The sequence below is a fragment of the Bacillus rossius genome, chromosome 12 (genome assembly GCF_032445375.1).
Source record: "Bacillus rossius redtenbacheri isolate Brsri chromosome 12, Brsri_v3, whole genome shotgun sequence".
Lineage (NCBI taxonomy): Eukaryota > Metazoa > Arthropoda > Insecta > Phasmatodea > Bacillidae > Bacillus > Bacillus rossius.
In genome coordinates, this window is record NC_086339.1 from 33790883 (window position 1) to 33815085 (window position 24203).

Genomic DNA, 24203 nt, shown 5'->3' on the forward strand with positions numbered 1-24203 from the left:
ATATCATTGGAGCTGTTGAAAGAAAAGGTGGTTGGAGCATTTGGAGCTGTTGGAGCCATTTGGAGCCGTTTGGAGCATTTGGAGCAATTTGGAGCATTTGGAGGCTGTTGGAGCATTTGGAGCTAAGAAGTAGTCGTTGCACGTCTATGCAAAGCTAAATGTTTATAAGTTTGCTGGCTTTCGCAAGTGATTCTGTAGTAGGATAGAAATTGTGTAACAAATATTATGTTTGTAAAAGACTTTGTGGTGTTTTATTTCTCGAACCTTATGCTTTTCTGGTACTTTTTTAAAATTAAAGTTGATTTGTATCGGCCAGGGATTGAACCAAGGACCTTAGTCGATCTAATCAATCGGTACATTGATTGGAAATTTATTTAATGAATTTTGAACTTTTTCCTGAATTTTTAGTTAAATTATTACGAAAATTCCAAGATGATGGTCTTGATGTCTGATAGGATGATGGTAGTAGAGGATTTAAAGTCTCTAAGAATTTTGAACATGGTTTATTGAAATTATTATTTTTTTCATAAAATTAAACATTATTGCATCATTCAGGGATCAAACCAAGGACTGGAGCGGATCGAATCAATATGTAAGTTAATGAGTGATTTTTTTGATGAATTTTGGATTTTTTCCCGAATATCTAGCTACAATATTACATGATTTCAAGATGGCTGCCGAATTTCAAGATGGCGGGGGCACCTCGGTAATAAATTATTACTGCACTGTAGCGGGTTAGAATAAAATTAACCAGATGGAAATGTACTCTATAATACGAGTACACGCACAAGATGGTGTACTCCAGCAGGTGGTCGCTCCTGGTAGCATGTACTGAACATAAAATGTCGGATCCATGATGGTCGACTAGGTCAAAGTCAAATTTCAAGGACAAAGTCAAATTTCAAGGTCAAGGTCAAATTTCAAGGTCAAGGGCAAATTTCAAGGTCAAGGTCAAATTTCAAGGTCAATGTCAAAGTTCAAGGTCAAGGTCAAAGTTCAAGGTCAAGGTCAAAGTTCAAGGTCAAGGTCAAAGTTTAAGGTGAACAGTTGAGGACAAAGGTATGGTGACCTGATAATTATACAAACATGGTATCAGCACACTCTAGCGGACGAAAACAAGATGGTGGTCTCCAGCAGGTGATTTCAAGATGGCGGACATGATGTCATACCAGTTGACGATATATACCTTGGTATTGTTGGTGGTAGATCAGTCTAGGTAGCTTTCATGGAGGAAGGATAGATCGTTTACTCTCGCCGGGAATCGAACCAAGGACGTACATCGATATAATCAAACAGAATTCAAATACGTTAATTTTTTGATGAATTTTGGAATTTGTTTCATTAAAATCGGATAATAAATAAAGATTTTCAAGATGGCGTCCAAATTTCAAGATGGCGTACATGACGTCATACTAGGTGACGATATATGTGCTATGAAAAAAAGTGGTGGGGGTAAGTCAGTCTGCCAGCAGCCACCGCGGGGGAAGGAGCCTGTCGCCATTTTTAATTTTTTTTGCACCCGTCGGGTTCGAACCGAGGACTCCGAACTCCGTGTCTAAAAAGTACAATTTTTTAAAAAAATATATTAAAATTTTATTAATTGATTTTTTTTATAAATTTTAAATTTTTTTTCATTAAAATCGGATATTAAATAAAAAAGTTAAAGATGGCGGACGTAACGGAAATTGCAACGGTGACGTCATAATTCAAAATGGCGGAAAACAAAATGGCGGAAAGTTCGAGAAAACAAAATGACGTCATCCAAGATGGCGGATCCAAGATGGCGGATCCAAAATGGCCGCCGGGGTCAAGGTCAAGGTCAAAGGTCAAGGTCAAGGTCATCCAAGATGGCCGCCGTGACGTCACAATCCAAGATGGCGGACAGACAATCACAATCCACACAATCCACAGCCAGAAGCCAGTCCCAGTAGCCCCATTTATATACTACTTTTACATTTCAGCCTTTCAATGTTTGTAACAGTCGTTTAAAATTACGCACCTTGCGATAATCAAACTTTTTTCTTCGTGTTATACGTTTAGATGGACAGTATTTAAATTAAAATACCTGATTTGACAAAATGACCAAAAAAGTCCCCCCCCCCCTCGCGTTTTAATAGTTTTATAGAGTTTTGTATGAAATTAGGTCGCAATCACTACAATTACTCAATGCCCAATTCTACTAAGCAAATCTAAAACATATTCAAAGTAGAGTTGAACTGATTATTCCATAGACCAATCACCGCGATTTGAGAATTTAGACTGACCTATCATTAAACAACCACTGCAATTCAAATTTGTTTACGTTTACTTACCAATTGGGTTGCTTGGTGACGTTATTTCTCTCGCACTGAGTTTAGAAATTGAGCTCGAATGACATGAGTGTTCATAATTTTCTTGCCTTATTGCCTTATTTCGGTGGGTACGCCTATGGTGTGTTAACTGCCTTTATCTAAAGTTATTTGCAAAAAACATTTTCTTAAAAAATATCAATATTTAAACCAGCTGTATGTTTCTCATGTTAACGGCACCGGGTTCGCTTCACTGTTGGAGAAATCTGCATGTCTGCGCTAGTTTACGATTGAAAGCTAAGACTTATGAATAAATTAAGAATTTGCCGTGCACTTAACATATTACTCTATGCATACTAGTGGAATGGTTTATGATGGTCGTGTAGGAATTTTGACGGGTCGTGTGCGAACGATATGATGACACAAGACTTAACATTTTATATTTTTCTTTAAGACATAAAGAAGCGCCAATCAGAGCACAGTAGAAGGTGTTGACGCAAAAAATATTTCGCTAAGGAAATAGGTTATGATGCATAACCTAAAGGAGTTGGAAATACAGAATTATTAGTTTCGTGTAAGAAATGAGAAGATACCTAAGAATAAAATTGTACCTACAAAAAATAAATAAATTTTCGGAAAAAATATTTTGTTTTAAATTTTGGATATTGATTATTCTTATGTGTTTCTGATTAAGTTCGCTTGTCTTTCATGCTTTCATAAATATAATTTTATATATATATATATATATATATATATATATATATATATATACCTATATAATTTTAAATGTAAAGCCATTTTATGATGGCCTGGATTAGATGATATTATTTCAAAACTAGTTTATCTTTTATATTTAAGTTAAATATCTTCGTTTCTGATTTCAGTAAGAATTATAGGTTACGAGCTGCAATATTGCACATTTAAGGTTCAATTTTAACGTATCCCAAACGTCTGGTATCTCAAATAGGTGCATATATATTTTACCAAGAATAAAAAATTTTATTTCAAATTGTCTGTCTACAGCGATTCCAAATCGAAATGCACTTCAAACTGCAGACGATGCTTACGAATTCAAAAATTCAGCTTAAACCTCTGCTAAAGCCAGGCTATGGCTTCCGGGACGAAGCGCAACACCCCGTGGCCCTTCCATATATAAAAATAAATCAGTTCACATTCGTAAAAAAAGACCAACTTAAGAGTTTATTTCTTAGTGTTATATTGTTCTTGTATATATTGATTGGGTGGGATCACACTTCCAGTGCGTTTGCCTCTGTTAATGTGGCAGAGTTCTAGCTGACTTTTTCTTGTGAAGCAGTGCGCAATAACGTGGTATAAAGGCAATATTTACACTTTATGGAAAGTAAATATTTAATTTCCTTTAATATTTATTTTGTTTAATTACATTTTATTCCGTATGTTTATATTTGTACTCTATGATTAATTCAGACTGTAAATTTATTTGGTTATCGTTTTGTCTATGTATTACTCTATGTTAATTTTTATTTTAAATATTGTCAAGGCTAGCATAGCAGTATTTTTTGAAACCACTATTAATTTAAAGATGAACACGTCAGTAATGGTTAGTAATTTTACTATTTTTTGTTTTAACAATAAACTAAAGAAAATCGTTTACTAGTGACGGGGAAAATATTCTTTTAGAACGAATTGAGACTTTGTGACACCCGTTTCCGGTTGTCACATTTTGTTTTGCGCTGCGCGCAATTGTGTTTGTGTGACGTGGGCGAGTTGCTGAGCGCCGCGACGTTCTGTCAGCTGTCCGCGCAGGTTGCAGCGCCTGAGTCGAGTTGTAGCGGAACTAGCCTGGGGCGGGGAGGGGGAGTCGAAGCTGTGTTACGCGCATGCGTAGTGGCCGGCGCGGTGGAGAGGGGAAGTTGCCACAGGGGGGAGGACTATTGCATTATAACTCAGTTTTTGTTTACACAAATTACACTTAGCAAACTCATTATTTTCCGTGAAAAAATTCTATAAAGATACCAACCGTCAGAATTGAAAGGAATTATTATTAAATATATATATTTTTAATTCTATTGCCTTATAGAACGTAAAAATTTTCCCCAAGTCAAAATTTAATCGAACGAAAATTCTTACTCTCTAGAGGACCATTCATATAGCTATGAAACAGTATGATTATGCAAAATTTTTGTATCCTAAAAAGCCTATTCAGTTTTTGTCGACAAGAATATGTGAGATTTTTGATGAATGTTTTGTAAATATTTTAAATATTTCTTGCATGAATGTCAAATTAAAAATGATTAGATTGATTGAGAAACCCACTGAAATCGAAATGTGTGACGAATGCTTCAAAATTTTTGTTAACAAATATTTTAATGTCATAATCAATTGTTTTATAAAAGGTGTAAACAATGAATGTGGGAGAACCCGGAGTAAAGAAAACAAAAAAGCAAAAAAAGTCATGCACATATAAATTGTATGGAATATCTGGCATAGCCACTCGCTGGCGCATTAAAATAAATGGAGCCAAGTCCACCACTATAATTTTAACTAAAAAATACACCGCCCCCGATCGCGAATTAAAGATTTTTAATCACCCATACCATTTGTTAAATCGGCTAGATATTTAGGATTAACTCTAGATACCAGGCTCACCTGGAAAGTTCACACCACTAAGGTGACACAGGTTGCGCGAGGCACTCTGCGCAGCCTATACTCAATGTTTAAGGCCCCCCAATTTCCTAGAAAGAAAAAATTACAGCTGTATTTACAAATAGTTCGCCCTCAATTATTATATGCTTGCGAAATCTGGGGCTATGCAGCAAAATGTCATATCGATAAATTCCAGGTCACTCAAAATAAATTTCTTAGAGCCATTGCAGATTGCGGCTGGTACACCAGCACACTAGAAGTACACCAGTTACTCAAAGTAGAGTATGTAGAGGACTATATAAAACGGCAAAACAGGTCTTTTTATGGCCAGCTCCCTGAACATGCCAATACTTTTATGAATTCACTTCCGGATTACGACCCAGCTGCACAGCGACAGTTTAAAAAACCGCGACTTGCCTAAGCCAGGTTATACTAGACTCCACACATCCCATGTACGCAGGGCAACTTAGCAAACATAGCAGACGTTTCTCTCTGGCCCCGATGTGCCTGTCTACGTCCTGCGGTGCAAATAATCAACATTGGACTAGCCAATGATTGACATGCCCAGGACTCGTAAATATTGCGTCAACACTACTTTTGGCCCAGCGGGGCTCTAATTAATTGCGTCAAAGAAATTTTCGGCCCAAGCGGGGCTCTAATAAATTGCGTCAAAACTACTTTTGGCCCAGCAGGGCTCTAATTATACCTCAGCGATAACTCGACCACAGGCCCAAATTCCTTATAATTACCAACTCTTTCCTTCCCCCACCTCCTCCACTACTCCTTGATAGTTGTTTTTCCCGAGTCTCTTTTAATAATAAATCTACAGCCATCATCGCAGTGTTACTAATAATATGCGTTCTTTCACTCACCGGACTATACCTACACGATGATATGCCTGCTTGGTCAGCCGGGTATGTGCGGCCTTGGAGCTATACACTACACTCACACAACGAGATTAATTAGGCCACTTTTGCGCACACTCCACACGCCTTTAAATACAGACATCACGAAACTTTCATGCATCAGTTAGCCAACTAACTGAGGGGAAAGGGTGACCTCCCCCCGCCTGACATCTACACTATTAAAAATAGAGCCAAGCAACATGCGACAGCTATTTTACTTCTTTCTGGACCGTGAGCCACCTTTAATCTTAAAATCGCACACTTCGCGCCCCGCCGTCGTTTCCAATGATTCGAACAAGTATGCTCAGTGCGCAGTGCGAGCACCGTCTCGTTCAATAATAAAACTAATGAAATTTTAATATTAAAAAGTACATTAATACAAGATATAATATTTATATTTGTGCACCTAACAGCTATGAAAATGCAAATAAATTCTCAGTTGTCACTAATAACAGATGTAATCAACATATGGACTTTCTTTTTTCGAAAACAATTAGTAACTAGTGTTTTCATACATTAAAAGATTACGATTTTATCAAAAATTAAAAAAAAACAGATAGGTACATTAGTGAGCATACTATATCAATAGACATTTGATTTAGGTACTGTGGTGATATTGGTTTTAACCTCTTAGCAACCTCTTAGCAACCTCTTTGCATGAACATTGTTTAACCTTCAATATTACCTTGACGACAGTCGTCGTACCCTCCCAGATACAGAGGCCGTACCTGGCCACCGACGCGGGCCTGAGGGGGCCTGTTTCCCCCCCCCCCCCCCCCCAGTGAACCCCAGTGTGTGCGACGGCCAGGGACGCACCCGCGTGCGCCCTAGCATGCCAACGAGTGTTTTTTCTATGTGACTTTATCGTTTATTTCAGTGTGTATATATTTGTAAACGATTAAGGGATTTGAATGTGTGTAATTAACTTATTTGATTTATTATTCATTGTGCAAGTTCGCTGTGTAATTAATGTCTCGTGTATGTCTTTGTAAATAATTCAATAACTTTTTCTGAAGCGTTTCGCCGTAGTATGTAATTGCAGCCTGGCGCGCCGCGGGACGGAGCTCTCTCCCACGCCGGCCGATTTTCCCCTCCCTCCCCGCCACCCGCGGGCGCCGGCCCGCGGGCGAGCGGGGAGAGGCAGTCGCGTCCTGGTCTCGAGCGGAGACAGACGTGTTCGTTGCTCCGCGAGCCGCGCACGTTGCGCTCGGGATTGAACGTTCGCTCAGTCCGCAGTCGGTCACGGCAGCTGAGCTGCCACCGCGAATCAGCTTAGCATTGTTAACTTACGAGTCATCGGGAGACGTGTCTAGCGGGCAGTTTCTACAACGCGAACGTGGTGCTACGAGTCTCTGAACTTTTCGCCGTCCACGGAACATTACGTAACGGGCCGCGTATGTACAGCGCCCCGTCTTCGGGCCCTCTCTCACTGGGTCAGCCTAGCATTAATAAACTTTACGATTCGCGCCGAAACGTATTTGAGAACCGCCCCGTCATCAGGGAGTCCGTGTCGCCGTGGTAGGGCACTTGTTCCGCGACGGTTCCGCCAGGCTGCGGCAGGACTTTATAAGCGTTAATAAAAGACGGCTCGTGAAATTCGTTAATGCCGTGTTCTGCTTGCGATAACCTACCAACATTCCTCGCAATCACTTCACTCTCCCTCCAGGTCCCGCCTTTCCCGGTCCCGGCCACGTTGGCCTGGACCCACACCTCTCCGACGAGGGCAGTACGGGCATAACAGGACATTTATTTCAACGGGAAAACGGGGACCTGAAGCCGAGGGACGTCATTTGGCGCCCAACTAGTGTGGCCGTAAGCATACGCAAGCGCACGCAAGCGCACGCAAGCGCACGCAAGCGCGCAGGTGCAGGACAGAACGGAAGCAGGTGCGGCTGCGCGGCGTGGGAGCGGCTCGAATTCGAGACGTCGCGCCGGCGCGCCGGCGGGAGATAACGCAGCGCGGGAACGGCGCGAACACGAGACGTTTCGGCGAGAGATAGCGCGTCGTGGGGGACAGAAATACAAGACGGCGGTGCAGCGGTATCCCGGACTGAAGATAACGCGCTGGGGAGGATCGTATTGTATTACTGGGGGAGATTGTGTTCACGATCCGCGGATCAGTAGCACAGGTGGACAGGATGGCGTGGAAACAGGCGGGACAAGAAAGATACGATCTAATCAGTTTCGAAACGGACTTGTGTGAGGAGGGAGACTCCGCGAAAATGGACGTAAAAAACGAGGTGTGCGGGTCCGGCGGCGCGGCCGAGGGCGCGAACAGCACGGACAGCACAGTTGAGGACAGTAATCGGGAACAGGGGGACAGGCACGCGGACGCAGATGGGCCGGTAGTGCGGTACGTGAGCGCGCAGTTTGAGTTGCCAGAGTTTGCGGGGAGAGACAACGAGGACCCGCGGGAGTTTTTGCGGGAGTGTGAACACCACCTAAAACTGTACGAAGTGCGACGGGCGGAGTGGACGCCGCGAGTGGCGGGACAGCTCCGCGGTGAGGCAAGGAACTGGTGGTCAATGGCCGGGAGTTTTGATACCGAGTGGGGACATTTTGTACGCCAAGTCAAAACTAGGTTTGATAACGATCAGGCGCGGGCAATGTGTTTGCGGACATTTTATTGCCGAAACCAGGAGGAGGACGAGAGTGCAGAGCAGTTCATTTACGAGAAGTTACGCATGTTCCGCCGATTGGGGACAAGTGGGGACGTGAGTGCGGCGTTGCCAACCATTGTCGAACAATTGCTGCCAGAGTTTCGCCCCTTCATGAGGACGGCTGCTGGTCGTGACACGGAGGAGTTCGTGGCCCTCGCCCGCGTGATCGAACGTGACATGTCGCAGTGGAGGACGGCACTCAGGGGCGCGAGAGCTCCCCGTGCTCGCTCGGGGCCGCGGGGGGTCACCGTCACAGAGGTCACGGACAGTGACTTGGCCGTGGTGAGCTACGCCGGCGGCGCGGGACCGCGCAGGACAACAGACCGCGGTGGCACCAGGGAACGCCCGGAACCAGCTGCGACAGGAGGAGGACGTCACGAGCGGACAGATACGAGAGAGAGGGACGAACGTCCGCCGCGATGCCGTTTTTGCCCGGACGCGTACCATTGGCATCGCCTCTGCCCCACCAGAGCCGCGTGGGAGGAGGCGCGCGAAGGCAACACGTCGCAGGCGGGAAACGCAGGACCGGGGGCGGAGGGACAACTGGGTGCCGCTCCCCGGCCCGCCAGCCACCGGCAGTCCCAGTAACTGACAGAACACGTCGACCACCACCGGCGCCTACCGCACTAACGTCCTGTATGCCGCCGGGAAGCAGGGGACAACGGGACTACTCCTCATCAGCTGTCCCCACGCCGAGGCAACTGCGGGGACAGCTGACTGCCGGCGCCACCACCGCGGCCCTGAGGCCGGGTATACCAGGGCCGGACCAGCCGCCTCGTCGACACGCCGTCGACGGGGTGGACAACCAGAGCGTCAGCGCAGGCATCCCGCCGGCCATCTCCGTGCAGGGACAGCTGACTGCCGGCGCCACCACCGCGGCCCTGAGGCCGGTTATACCAGGGCCGGACCAGCCGCCTCGTCGACACGCCGTCGACAGGGTGGACAATCAGAGCATCAGCGCAGGCGTCCCGCCGGCCATCTCCGGGCAGGGACAGCTGACTGCCGGCGCCACCACCGCGGCCCTGAGGCCGGGTGTACCAGGGCCGGACCAGCCGCGTCGTCGACACGCCGTCGACGGGGTGGACAATCAGAGCATCAGCGCAGGCATCGTGCCGGCCATCTCCGGGCAGGGACAGCTGGCTGCCGGCGCCACCACCGCGGCCCTGAGGCCGGGTATACCAGGGTCGGACCAGCTGCCTCGTCGACACGCCGTCGACGGGGCGGACAACCAGAGCATCAGCGCAGGCATCCCGCCGGCCATCTCCGTGCAGGGACAGCTGACTGCCGGCGCCACCACCGCGGCCCTGAGGCCGGTTATACCAGGGCCGGACCAGCCGCCTCGTCGACCTGTCGTCGACGAGGTGGACCACCGGAACGTCAACACGTCGGCGCCGGAGCGAGCCGCGGACCTCGCCGCGAGTTCCCCACGCCCGGACGGCCAGGTGGCCGGGGGCGGTGGGGGACAGACGACTGCACAGCTGGGGCAGGTCGGCCCCGAGGAGCCGGAGCTGCTGCGAATTCCTGTCCGCGCTAACGGGCGGGAGATGCTGGCCCTGGTGGACACCGCCGCCAGCCGAACCTACATCGCGGCCCACCTGGTGGGAGCGGAGGCAGTGACACCGCGGAGGGAGCTGGTGCAGCTGGCCACCAGGGACGCCGTCGTTGCAGCAGGGGGCATCACTCAGGTAACAATGAGCATCGTTGGTCACGTTAGCCACGTCGAGGCCTGGGTGGTCCCCGAGCTCCGCGAGGGGCTGATTCTGGGGGTCCCATGGCTGCACGAGGTCGACGCCACCGTGGAAGTACGAGCTGGCCGGATGCACTTCGGCACCCAGGGGCGCTGGACGGTGTACGGCGTGCACCAGGTTCCCCCCAGTCCCCCTCAGTCAGTCATTCGCCTAGAAGACCTTCAGCACGGTGTTCCAGAGGAGTACGTCGATGTCATCAACCATGTCCTCACCTCTCAGGCACAGGTATTTGCGGCCGCGGACCGGCTACGACGGACAAACGTGACGGAGCACCGGATACCGATGGTACCGCACCGCCCTCCCTTTGAGAAGGTATACGGATTTGGCATCCGGGAACGGGAGGCCATACAGACTCAAATTGACGAGATGTTACGTGACGGGGTAGTGGAACCCAGCACCTCCCCGTATAACTCACGGGTGGTGCTGGCCACCAAGAAAGACGGAAGTCTACGCTTTTGCGTAAACTTCAAGGCGATAAACAAACTGACCATTCCCGCCCCGCCCCCGCAGATCAATATCACAGACGCACTGGCAGGACTGGGGGACGCCACTATTTTCACGACACTAGACTTAAAATCAGGCTACTGGCAGGTGCCGGTATGTCTGGAGGACCGCCCTAAGACGGCATTTACGGCACCAGACGGTCGACGTTACCAGTTCTGCGCCATGCCGTTTGGTCTCATGGACGCCCCTGCCACGTTCCAGGCCCTGATGGTACGTGTTCTGGATGGGTACATTGGTGAGTTCGCCAGTGCCTATCTGGACGACGTTATCATCTGGTCCAGGACGTGGGAGGAACACGCGCACCATCTGGCATTGGTGCTCGAACGTATGGCCAGACACGGACTGACGTGCGCCCCAAAGAAATGCCACATTGGGGCCACGGAAATAGAGTTCCTAGGACACATAGTGACGGCGGAGGGGTGCCGCCCCCGACCTGAGCAGTTGGAGCTAATAGAGGGAAAGGGGGCACCGAAGACCAGGAAGCAGCTCCAGAAGCTGCTGGGGCTGCTCAACTGGCTGCGGTCCTTCGTCCCCGACTTCGCCACGGTGACGGCCCCGATGACGGACCTACTGTCGCCGAAGACTAAGTTCCGGTGGACCCCCGCCGCGGACGAGGCCTTGCGACAGGTGAAGCGCCGGTTCAGGAACTGTCACACGCTCTCACGCCTGGTGCCCAGCCGCCCCATCTTCATCCAGACGGATGCGAGTCGGGAGGGGATGGGGGCGGTGTTGTACCAGATGGATGACCGGGGCGAGAGGCGCGTGATCGAGTACGCCAGCGCCAAGTTTGGGCAGGCTGAGCGGAAGTATCACGTGAATGAGCAAGAGTGCCTTGCGGTGGTCTGGGCCCTACAGAGGTACCGTCACCACGTCGAGGGCCGCTCATTCACGCTGAGAACCGACAGCCAATGCCTCCGCTGGTTGGACTCCGCTCAGGGCCGGAAGTCTAAGTTCACTCGGTGGGCCATGCTGATCCAGGAACTCTCGTTCACGGTCGAGCACATTCCTGGACGTGAAAATCAGTTGGCCGACGAGTTGTCCCGGAATCCGGACCCTGAGAATGAGTTCCACGACGACCAGGGCTGGGAGGAAGTGCTCCTCCCTGAGCGTGAGCGCGGGGTAGAGGACTCGGTGCCGCGACCGTGCGCGTTGTACGCGCTGACAAGCCCCACTGCTCCTGCACCCGACGCGCGACCCGAGACTATGACTGACCTGCTGGCGTGGGTCCACGCGGCGCAACTCCGGGACCCCGACACCCGGACCCGACTGACAGAGTGTGGGGAGGGGGTGATACCGGGCTGCCGGAGCCTGAACGGGGTGCTCCAGACCAGGGGGGCTCACAGGTCGAGCGGGTGGCGGACCCACGTGCCGCCCGAGGCCAGGCGCTGGGTCCTGAGCTACCTGCATGACCACCCCCTGGCGGGACACCCGGGCGCGGAGCAGACGCTGCGTGAGGTCAGACGGACGTTCCGCTGGCCTGGCGACGCGGCAGAAGTGAGACGCTACGTGCGGGCCTGCCTGCGTTGCCAGGAGCGGAAGTCCAGGCGACCCGACGGCAAGGAGCAGCAGGTCCCACGACGGCCCCGGAATCCCTTCCACACTGTGGCGGTGGATATTATGGGGCCGTATCCTCGCACGTCCCGTGGTCGGCGATTCATTGTTGTGGTCACGGATGTCTTCACCCGCTGGGCGGAGGCGTTCGCAGTACCAAACGTGAAAGCCGGCACCGTGATTGCCCTGCTCGAGCGCGAGTTCTTCCCGCGATACGGGTACCCCGCGGTCCTGCTGACGGACAACGGGGTGCAGTTCACGGGGAGAAGCTGGCGAGTGTCCTGCGCGGGTTGGGGGGTGGAGCATCACACGACGCCCACCTACCATCCGCGCGCGAATCCGACCGAAAGGCGGAATCAGGACATTAAAACTCAGCTGCGCATCCGGTTGGACGAGGACCACACCAAGTGGGACCTGCAACTGCCGACGCTGCTGTTTTGCCTGCGCCGTCGGACGAACGCGGTCACGGGCCATTCCCCCGCTGAACTGGTGCAGGGCCGGAACCTCGCCCTGCCCGGGGAAGCGCGCGCAACCCCCGACTTGCACAACATGACCACGGACGATCTGCGCGAAGACGCCCGACGTCGCCAAGCTGACTACCTGACTAGACGTACGCCGCAGACGCACCAGCCCCCAGCACGACTAGAGCCTGGCCAGCAGGTGTTTGTTAAGTGTCATCACCTGTCGGCTGGCGAGCGGGGCTTTTGCGCCAGTCTGGCTCCTAAGTGGGCGGGGCCACAGGAGATCGTAGACAGACTGGGCACCACCTCGTACCTCGTGCGTCGCGCCGACGGACGGACAACTAAGGTGCACAGGGACGACATTCGACTGATAGGCGACCCGCACGACGAGTACGACCACGACGACAGCGGACCAGTGGACGGTGACGAGGCCGAGGATGACGTCACCGAAGGTGTACTGGCCGACCTCGGCGCCCCTGTGGTGGTACCGCCGGAGCCGGACCTGGGACGTCGACGGGGACACGCCCACCCCAGGTCACTGCGGGGGGTTGGCAGGAACGTTGACAGGGACGACGACACACGGGACGGGACCGATGACAACGTCGCAGTAGGAGTCCTGGTCGACCTCGATGACCCCGTGGTGACGCCACCGGAACCGGATCAGGGACGTCGACGGGGACACGCCTACCCCGGGTCGCGGCGAGTGGCAGGCGAGAACGCTGACGGGGACGGTGACACACGGGACAGGACCGATGACAACGTCGCAGTAGGGGTCCTGGTCGACCTTGGTGACCCCGTGGTGACGCCACCGGAGCCGGATCAGGGACGTCGACGGGGACACGCCCACCCCAGGTCACTGCGGGGGGTGGGCAGGAACGTTGACAGGGACAACGACACACGGGACAGGACCGATGACAACGTCGCAGTAGGAGTCCTGGTCGACCTCGGTGACCCCGTGGTGACGCCACCGGAGCCGGATCTGGGACGTCCACGAGGACACGCCCACCCCAGGTCACTGCGGGGGGTTGGCAGGAACGTTGACAGGGACGACGACACCTGGGGCACGACACATGGACGGGCCCCCACGACGACACCGACTCAGCCTCCTACGGGGGGACAGCAAAAGGGGAACGGTGGTTGGCAACTGGCAAGAGGGGGCGGGGAACGGACGCCCGTCAGAAGGGGCGGAAGGGGTCCGCGTGGCGCAAGCATGGCAGAGCTGGAGCGCTTCGTGGACCGGGTGCTCCCGCCTGATGACGTCAGCGCCTACGCCAACGACACTGATGGACCACTCATCGAGGACGTAACACATGACAACACTGCTCAGGGCGACCTGGTCGACCTGAGTGAACCAGTGGTGACGTTGCCGGAGCCTACCAAGAGACGTGGACGGAGGTACGTCCACTCCTGGGAACGGCGGGTGACGGGGACGGACGTGAGCAAGGACGTGACAGACGGGGTAACGGTCCGGCTCCTCAGTGGGGAGGGCGATGTCGACAGGGCCCAGCAGGTGGTCCTGGACTTGCCTTCCGGGGAGCCGAGGATGACCGCTCACGCGGGGAGGGGACCGGCGTTGCGCCGGTCCACGCGTGAGAAGACGGCCCCCCACTACCTCCGGGACTACGAGTGGGGGAGTCAGCGCAAACTCCGAGACGTAAGACAAACGACCGACGGGGGGTTACGCTGCAGCGTGATGCAGCTCCTGCCCCAGTTTGCCCGACCCGGACGGAATGACGTGACGAGCTCCGACGACCAGACAAGTGGCCGGACGCGGACGCGGCTGCCGGTCTAGGTCGGCGTCGGGGGCCAGGACGGCCTCGGGAGAGGGGGGGCATATGACGACAGTCGTCGTACCCTCCCAGATACAGAGGCCGTACCTGGCCACTGACGCGGGCCTGAGGGGGCCTGTTTCCCCCCCCCCCCAGTGAACCCCAGTGTGTGCGACGGCCAGGGACGCACCCGCGTGCGCCCTAGCATGCCAACGAGTGTTTTTTCTATGTGACTTTATCGTTTATTTCAGTGTGTATATATTTGTAAACGATTAAGGGATTTGAATGTGTGTAATTAACTTATTTTATTTATTATTCATTGTGCAAGTTCGCTGTGTAATTAATGTCTCGTGTATGTCTTTGTAAATAATTCAATAACTTTTTCTGAAGCGTTTCGCCGTAGTATGTAATTGCAGCCTGGCGCGCCGCGGGACGGAGCTCTCTCCCACGCCGGCCGATTTTCCCCTCCCTCCCCGCCACCCGCGGGCGCCGGCCCGCGGGCGAGCGGGGAGAGGCAGTCGCGTCCTGGTCTCGAGCGGAGACAGACGTGTTCGTTGCTCCGCGAGCCGCGCACGTTGCGCTCGGGATTGAACGTTCGCTCAGTCCGCAGTCGGTCACGGCAGCTGAGCTGCCACCGCGAATCAGCTTAGCATTGTTAACTTACGAGTCATCGGGAGACGTGTCTAGCGGGCAGTTTCTACAACGCGAACGTGGTGCTACGAGTCTCTGAACTTTTCGCCGTCCACGGAACATTACGTAACGGGCCGCGTATGTACAGCGCCCCGTCTTCGGGCCCTCTCTCACTGGGTCAGCCTAGCATTAATAAACTTTACGATTCGCGCCGAAACGTATTTGAGAACCGCCCCGTCATCAGGGAGTCCGTGTCGCCGTGGTAGGGCACTTGTTCCGCGACGGTTCCGCCAGGCTGCGGCAGGACTTTATAAGCGTTAATAAAAGACGGCTCGTGAAATTCGTTAATGCCGTGTTCTGCTTGCGATAACCTACCAACATTCCTCGCAATCACTTCACTCTCCCTCCAGGTCCCGCCTTTCCCGGTCCCGGCCACGTTGGCCTGGACCCACACCTCTCCGACGAGGGCAGTACGGGCATAACAGGACATTTATTTCAACGGGAAAACGGGGACCTGAAGCCGAGGGACGTCAACCTCTTATTCAAATCTATGTATCAATTCATGTAACAATCTAAGTCATGTTTTGTGCTTAATAAAGCCTTAGTTTCTGATGATAAGGTTTATTATGTCAATTTATTAAGCACATTTTACCAAGAAACATTTAATACAAACAATGGACAAGTATTTCAAGCCCGAGAGATTTGAAGCAGATCACACAACTGGGAAAAGCTCCTCACAATGGAATCACTGGAAGAAAACATTCGAAGTCTTCACAGCTTCAATCAAGGCTTCTGAATCTGATAAGCTGTTACTACTCTACAATCACGTGAGTCACAGTATATACGAACTTATTAGCGAATGTACTTCTTATGCGTCTGCAATCGAAAAGCTAGATTCACTCTTTATTAAACCTAAGAATGAAATATTTTCAAGGCATAAACTAATGAGCCGACACCAGCAACCTGATGAAAGTGTAAATCAATTCTTACAATCTTTGCGTCTCCTTAGCTCTGACTGCGAGTTCAAAGATGTTAAAGCAGCAGCTTATAGGGATGAATACATTAGAGATGCATTTATAAAAGGTCTCTCATCGAACAGTATCCGACAACGTTTGTTAGAAAACGCAACTCTTAGCCTGGATGAAGCATTTGCAAAAGCACGATCATTAGAATCAGCTCATATAATTTCTGAATCCTATATTCCTAGCCAGACACCTTTAGCCTCAACTGAGCCGGTTCAGCAACCAAATTCTCCTGTAACCGCAGCCAGCAGTAGTCAGAAATGTTTCTTCTGTGGGTTCCCTCGTCATCCTCGTTCTTCCTGTCCAGCGCGAGAAGCTACATGCAAACTCTGTGGTAAGAAAGGCCATTATGCAAAAGTCTGTAGGTCAATTAAGCCCAAAGATCGTACTGCCGCCTTACCTGACTCTCCTCAAGACACAGATGACTTCTCAACTGTTGCTTGCCTTCCTGCTAAGTCTCTGGTTTTCCCTACTAACCAATCTAATCGTAATCGTAAGACCAAACCAACATCTTCCAAAACATCAGCTGCTTCTCCAACTAGCCTTTCCAAAACCATTGTCAAACTGAAAGTAAATGGTTTTCCAGCTGAAGGGCTAATAGACACGGGGAGTTCGGAGAGTTACATAAATGATGGTTTTGTCTCCAAACATAAATTAAAACAATATCCTACGTCATCTGAAGTAGCTATGGCATCGTCCTCTTTGGCCATGCCTATAAAAGCTTATTGTTCCGTAGATTTACAAATCTCGGACAATATATACAGAAAAACAAAGCTTAACGTTCTAAACAACTGTTGCGCAGATGTTATATTAGGGCACGATATCTTTAAGCAGCATTCCACTCTGTCGATAGTTTTTGGTGGTAATAAACCTGAACTGCAAATCAGTAGCTTAGCATGTGCCAAAGTCGGTCCGGCCACCCTCTTCGAACACTTAACACCAAATTGTAGACCTATCGCGATCAAGTCCAGACGACACTCAAACGAAGACGAAAAATACATTCAATCCCACATAGAAAAACTTCTCTCTGACGGTGTCATTGAAGAAAGCAACTCACCCTGGAGGGCGCAGGTACTAGTCGTGAGTGGAACACATCGAAAACGTATGGTCGTCGACTATTCTCAGACTATAAACCGATACACGATGTTAGACGCTTACCCAATCCCTTCCATAGAGAAAATAGTTTCCGATGTAGCTAAATATAATATCCACAGCACAATAGATCTCAAGTGCGCATATTATCAAATACCAATAAGGGTTGAAGACAGGCCGTACACCGCCTTCGAGGCTGCAGGAAAACTCTGGCAATTCAAACGTATACCAATGGGCGTCACCAATGGAGTGTCTGTGTTCCAGAGGAAGATGGACGAGATCAAGACCAAAGAAAGACTACAAGGAGTTGGCATCTACTTGGACGATGTGACGGTGAGCGGAAAAGACCAATCTGAACACGACTCCAATCTACGAAAATTTTTAGACGTCTACAAGAAATATAATTTAACCATTAATCAAGAAAAATCCCATTTCAATTTGAAGTCTCTTAAGCTCCTCGGTTATCTCATCGAAAACAATATACTCAAACCAGATCCCGACAGACTTAAGCCACTGATTGATTTCCCTATCCCTAGAAACAAAGCATCCTTGCAACGAGCACTAGGGATGTTCGCTTATTATTCTAAATGGATTCCAAAATTTTCAGATAAAATACGTAGATTAGTGAACTGTAAAGTATTTCCTATGGCCCCTGAACTAATCCAAGACTTCAACAATTTACGGAACTGCATAGTTAAATCCTTCGTCGTTAACGTAGAGGAAGACATCCCATTCTGCGTCGAAACAGATGCCTCTGACGTCGCCATCGCCGCCACTCTGACTCAAAACAAGAGACCAGTAGCCTTCTTCTCGAGAACCCTCACTAAGAGCGAACAACACCATTCAGCTGTCGAGAAGGAAGCTTATGCGATCATTGAAGCCCTTCGGAAGTGGAGGCATTACTTGATAGGAAGAAAGTTTCAACTTATAACCGACCAGAAGTCTATTTCTTACATGTTTAACATTCGGCATCCTGGGAAAATCAAGAACGAAAAATTTACAAGATGGCGGTTAGAACTTGCTCCTTACAACTATGACATCATCTACAGACCGGGGAAGGAGAACGTGGCGGCTGACGCTCTCTCTAGGACTTGCGGCTCGCTCCATACCTTCGACAGACTTGTCCACTACCACAAGGCTTTGTGTCACCCAGGGATCACCCGGATGGCTCACTGGGTGAAGAATCAGAACCTTCCCTACTCCATCGACGAGATACGCCGAGTCATGTCTTCCTGCAGAACATGCTCCGAAATCAAACCTCGCTTTCACAACAAGCGGAGCACCCTCATCAAGGCCACCGCACCCTTCGAACGGCTCAGCGTTGATTTTAAGGGACCATTACCATCCAACACTCCTCGGAAATATCTGTTAACGGTAGTCGACGAGTACTCCAGGTTCCCTTTTGCCATCCCTTGCAACGACCTATCCTCCACAACCGTCATTCAAGCACTAAATCAGATCTTTACACTCTTCGGATATCCTTCATACATTCACACAGACAGAGGCACATCCTTTATATCCAGAGAACTTCAATCATTCCTACATTCCAATGGAGTTGCTACTAGTCGTACTACACCATACAATCCGTGTGGAAATGGCCAAGTAGAACGTTACAATGGGATAATATGGAGAACTGTATCGCTGGCGCTGAAAACGAAGGGACTCGTGATAACGCAGTGGGAGAAGGTGTTACCTGAAGCGTTGCACTCCATCCGCACACTGCTCTGTACTGCTACTAACGCTACACCCCACGAACGTATGTTCTACCATAAGAGAAGGGCCAGTTCTGGAGTTACTCTTCCTTCGTGGCTTACTACACCAGGGAAAATTCTAATGAAGAATCACGTCCGTCAGAGTAAATATGACCCCCTGGTGCAAGAAGTAACTCTGCTTGAGGCGAACCCTGACTATGCTCTGGTTCAACTTCCAGATGGTAAGGAGACAACAGTCAACCTCAGGCATCTCGCTCCTGCAGGGGATATTGTCAACAATGAATCTAACTTAGAAGACGTGAATTTTCCAAACCTCGCTGATGATCCTAATCAACACACTGAAGCATCTGAAGACACCAAGCTGAACCTCACTCCAGAAGATTCACCTGCGAAGAACATGAATGATCAAGACCTACCTCAAGTGAACCCAATTCGGACTCCACCCAGATCTCCTCCCAGACCTCAACCTCCACTCCGGAGATCTTCCCGCACCACTAGACCTTCTGAATATCTCAAGGACTATGTCCTTAAATGAAGAGGGGGCGAATGTGGTGATATTGGTTTTAACCTCTTAGCAACCTCTTTGCATGAACATTGTTTAACCTTCAATATTACCTCTTATTCAAATCTATGTATTAATTCATGTAACAATCTAAGTCATGTTTTGTGCTTAATAAAGCCTTAGTTTCTGATGATAAGGTTTATTATGTCAGGTACATCAGGCAGATAGCAGTGCCAATATCGATAAAAAAACAAACACTTTGCAAGTTCAGTCACTATTTAACAAATAGTATTGCATTATAACTCAGTTTTTGTTTACACAAATTACACTTAGCAAACTCATTATTTTCCGTGAACAAATTCCACACAAATGAAGTCTTTTTCTTGCACTTATCCATTCCTTATTTCACTATAAAGATACTAACTACAAAGCATGACAGCCCGCAACAATGTACATGGTAATACACGGCCAGGACGAACTGCAGTGAATGTTGAACTGATTGATACTGGCTATATCAGGCGGGCATGAGTAACAGAGGTAGAGAATTACCGGGCGTGATAAATAATGTGTCAGAGACACCGATACCTTTTTACGCGGGTGATGACGGCACGGAGGATGTGTAACCTGTAACGAGAATGCTGATTTCTCGTTGCTTCCTGGGACCGCTACTGCTCTATCTAATATAAAAGTATCAGATACTGGTAACTAGTACATTACTGTATCAGTATCTTGTTGGTACTGATACCGAAAATTGCTGTATCAACCCACCTCTATAACTAGTATATTACTGTATCAGTATGTTGTTACTGATACTAGAGGTGGGTCGAAAAGTATCAACATAATACTTTGTCACTGATACGCGCCTGTATCTGGAACGACAAACGAGTACACTTGAAAAGTATCAAGTACTTTAGTATCAGTTCAGAACTCGCCTGGAACAACACCACGGCCAATGTGCGCAGAACCCGATCGCAGATGACGGTCACTTGGGCGGAGCTTGTGAAAGGGGAGGGAGCAGGAACAACGAATAAGGGATAAAGAAGGGAAATAATGTAGGGGAGGAAGCGCAGGGGTAGGCGTTGAAGGAGAGGCGCAAAGCGAAATTGTTACGAGTCGTTTGGTTATTGTCCCACATCAAAATACGCTCAGTGCGCAGTGCGTGCACAGTCTCGTTCAAAAATAAAACTAATGAAATTTTAATATTAAAACGTACATTAATACAAGATATAATATTTATATTTGTGCACCGAACAGCTATGAAAATGCAAATAAATTCTCAGTTGACACTAATAACAGATGTAATCAACATATGGACTTTTTTTTTTCGAAAACAATTAGTAACTAGTGTTTTCATACTTTAAAAGATTATGATTTTATCAAAAATTGAAAATAAAAAAACAGATACGTACATTAGTGAGCATACTATATCAATGTTTATGTTTCAAATGTTTCTTCAGATTAGTCGATGATGATTTATAACTCAGTTTTGTTTACACAAATTACAACCAGCAAACTCATTATTTTCCGTAAAAAAATTCCACACAAATGAAGTCTTTTTCCTGCACTTATCCATTCCTTATTTCACTATAAGATACTAACTACAAAGCATGACAGCCCGCAACAATGTACATGGTGGTAATTAATACACGGCCAGGACGAACTGCAGTGAATGTTGAACTGATTGATACTGGCTGTATCAGGCGGGCATGAGAGTAACATTGGTAGAGAATTACCGGGCGTGATAAATAATGTATCAGAGACACCAATCTCTTTTTACGCTGGTGGCACGGAGGATGTGTACCCTGTTACGAGAATGCTGATACCTTGTCGCTTCCTGGGACCGCTACTGCTCTGATACAAAAGTTTCAGAGACTTGTAACTAGGTACATTACTGTATCAGTATCAGGTTGGAACAGATACCGAAAATTGCTGTAACAACCCACCTCTAAAAACCCACCTCGAGCTCTATCTGATACAGAAAAATCAGATACTTGCATCTAGTTAGACTTGTGTAGTTCGCGAACGAACTAGTTCGGAAGAGCGCTCCCACAGACGAACTACGCGAACTAGTTCCCAGATCCCTCGCTCCTCAGTTCATTAGTTCGTTCTTTTTCCGATCTCCTTCTTTTACTTCTGTGCACATGATCTGGCTCTTATGAAAAGTCATCACTCGTTCTCCTTTTCGGGTATTAGTTACAGCTTTGTCGCTGGTCTTTTTGGCTGGCTATCGTTATCTGCTCGGGTCGGATAGCTGAAATTTCCGACGTCTAATGGATACTGACTTTACAAAAATATTGACTCTTGATCGCTGCAAATGTTTACTGCAATGATACATTTTCAAATATGATCGTTTTGTTGATAATAGCTTTATACTCGTGTCTGAGCACGGTTACCCCAGGGTAACTTCGCGGTGGGGAAACCGTGGTGTATACTGAGAACAAGTCAGACATAATTACATTAGGTAATTACTTATATCAGTGTTTACAAAATGATTTCAATATTCAAAAAATAATTTTGACAGCTGATAACAACTTTAATAATAAAATTTTGACTTATATAAAACCATTGTTAAATAAACTTATTTTTGACGTGACGTCTAATAAATCGATGGACGCCAGCTGCACGCACGAAAAAGTGTCCTGTAACACGCATTGCCCCGTTACGCTGTGTTCCGTTACACTCATTGTACGCTTGCGCCGCATCTATCTCTCTTCCACTCGATTGGAACAACCATCGATTTGACTTTTTCGAGGCACATTAAACTTGAAAAACTCCCATTCGTTTCCTACTTTTCTTATCATCGTCCTATTATTAACAGAATAACACAGATTGGAAGAAGTTAAATAGCAAACATGTACAAAAGTTATAGTTAAAATAATCTCTTCGTTAAAGTAATAAACATTTTTGAATTAGGCCTAATGACTGGAAATAAAAGTAAATTTATCAATTAAATTGTAGATTTCATTTCACTCCTTTTTATCCATACAAAATAGTGATAATTCAATAAAAATGATTCAATTTTATTCATAAAAGTATGCAATCATTTTATCAATGTTTTATTATGACGTCACCTTAAACTATCGTCCGTAAAGCGACTTTACAAGCAACCTATTTTTTGCATGATTTTTTGTTGATTATTTCTAAAACCTAAAAAAAAAAAAAATTGTATTTTATAGGCCTAAAACGGTAATTTATTCAATAAAAGAAACACATTTCATAAATAATATTTCTTAAACTAGCTAATAAATAAATCCTTTTAGAAATTAAATTTTTTCGATTATAGTGTATGTTAAGTGATGATGAACTTGCTAATATTTAGTTAATTATTTTGACGCCAACCGCCGGTGCTCCCTCTGGTCCGCAAAGGTCGTTATGCCACAACAACACTGGCTCCGAAGTGCGACGAACACGCCCGAGCGTGATCTTCACAAAGTGTAAGAAAGTGCACCGCAACGAACGCCGCGACGACGACAGCGCCCGGCCGGGTGTGGCAATGCACCTAATTAAACACTTGATTATTTTGTTAATTAGAACAACCAAATTAATAACAATTTAAAAGAAGGGTTCATGTAAGGGTAATTATGTCTAATTGTCTTATAAGCATATGTTGTATAATTTGTTTCTAAGTCCAAAACTGGTCGGGTCGGTTTTCCCGCGTTCCACGCGTTTAGGCGCGAGGCCGCCGGGCGGTATCGCGCTCAGTCTTCAACAGGGGCTCTCAGGGGTCGGACGCTCCGCGAACGTCGGGCCAGCACTTCTAGTTTCTTTTCAACATTTCAGCAATAGTGTAAGTTTCTACAAACCTTTCAATTAGCTCGGCGCCGATCCCACTTAAGTCGCACGATACTTCGTGCGACACTTAACTTAATATTTTATTCCCTATAGGGATTTTTAACGTAATACGTAAGGCCATGTCCAGTTTAAGGACCGCGTAATATTGGCACGCAGTTTTCGGCTCCAGTAGCCAATTAATTGTTATCGTCGAGGATCTTGTGGAATACTGACTAACTTTCGTATTGTAACTGTCTTTATATTTTAATGCAATTTGTAACGTGTGTTCAAGTGACTATCTTGCCATTCATTGAAGTTTTACGTATACGTCGCACACTGACGTGATCACGTAACTTTTCGAGACTTTAGTTTTGTCGCAGGTTAGACTGCAAACCACCCTAATCACAGGGACTCCGCTATTCGTGTACTGTTCTATATAATTTGTTGCAACCACAACTCCGTGACTGTATGCTGAATCTTACTCAGATACACGTAGCCACAGCTCCAACCCGTTGATTCACTTTGCAATCTATCCTGGTCGCGCGTATTATTCGCCGGCGTTTACGTGTGTCACAGCGGTACGACAACGGACGCGGCCAGTAACAGGACCATCCAGTGTATCGACGTTGAATAAAGTGCAGTGTTCTGATAATCTGTTTATTAATTATTTTCAAGGCGTCCTGGGTGGCCTAAACAGCCCAGGTAATTTCTGAACGTAATTTTCAAACTCCGAGACGCACTCCTGCCTGCAGCCACGAGGCCGAACCCCCGTTAAAAACCCTGAGATATTTTACAATACTAATAATTAATTAAAAAGCTAAAACCAGGCAGCGGGAGTGGCGTCAATATATACGTCCTAATGAACATACACATTATTAAGCAATATTAGCATACAATCTTACTTAAGAGTTTTTATTAGTTTTTCTATGTCTTATTATAAGGTAACAAATTAGAAGAGTAATA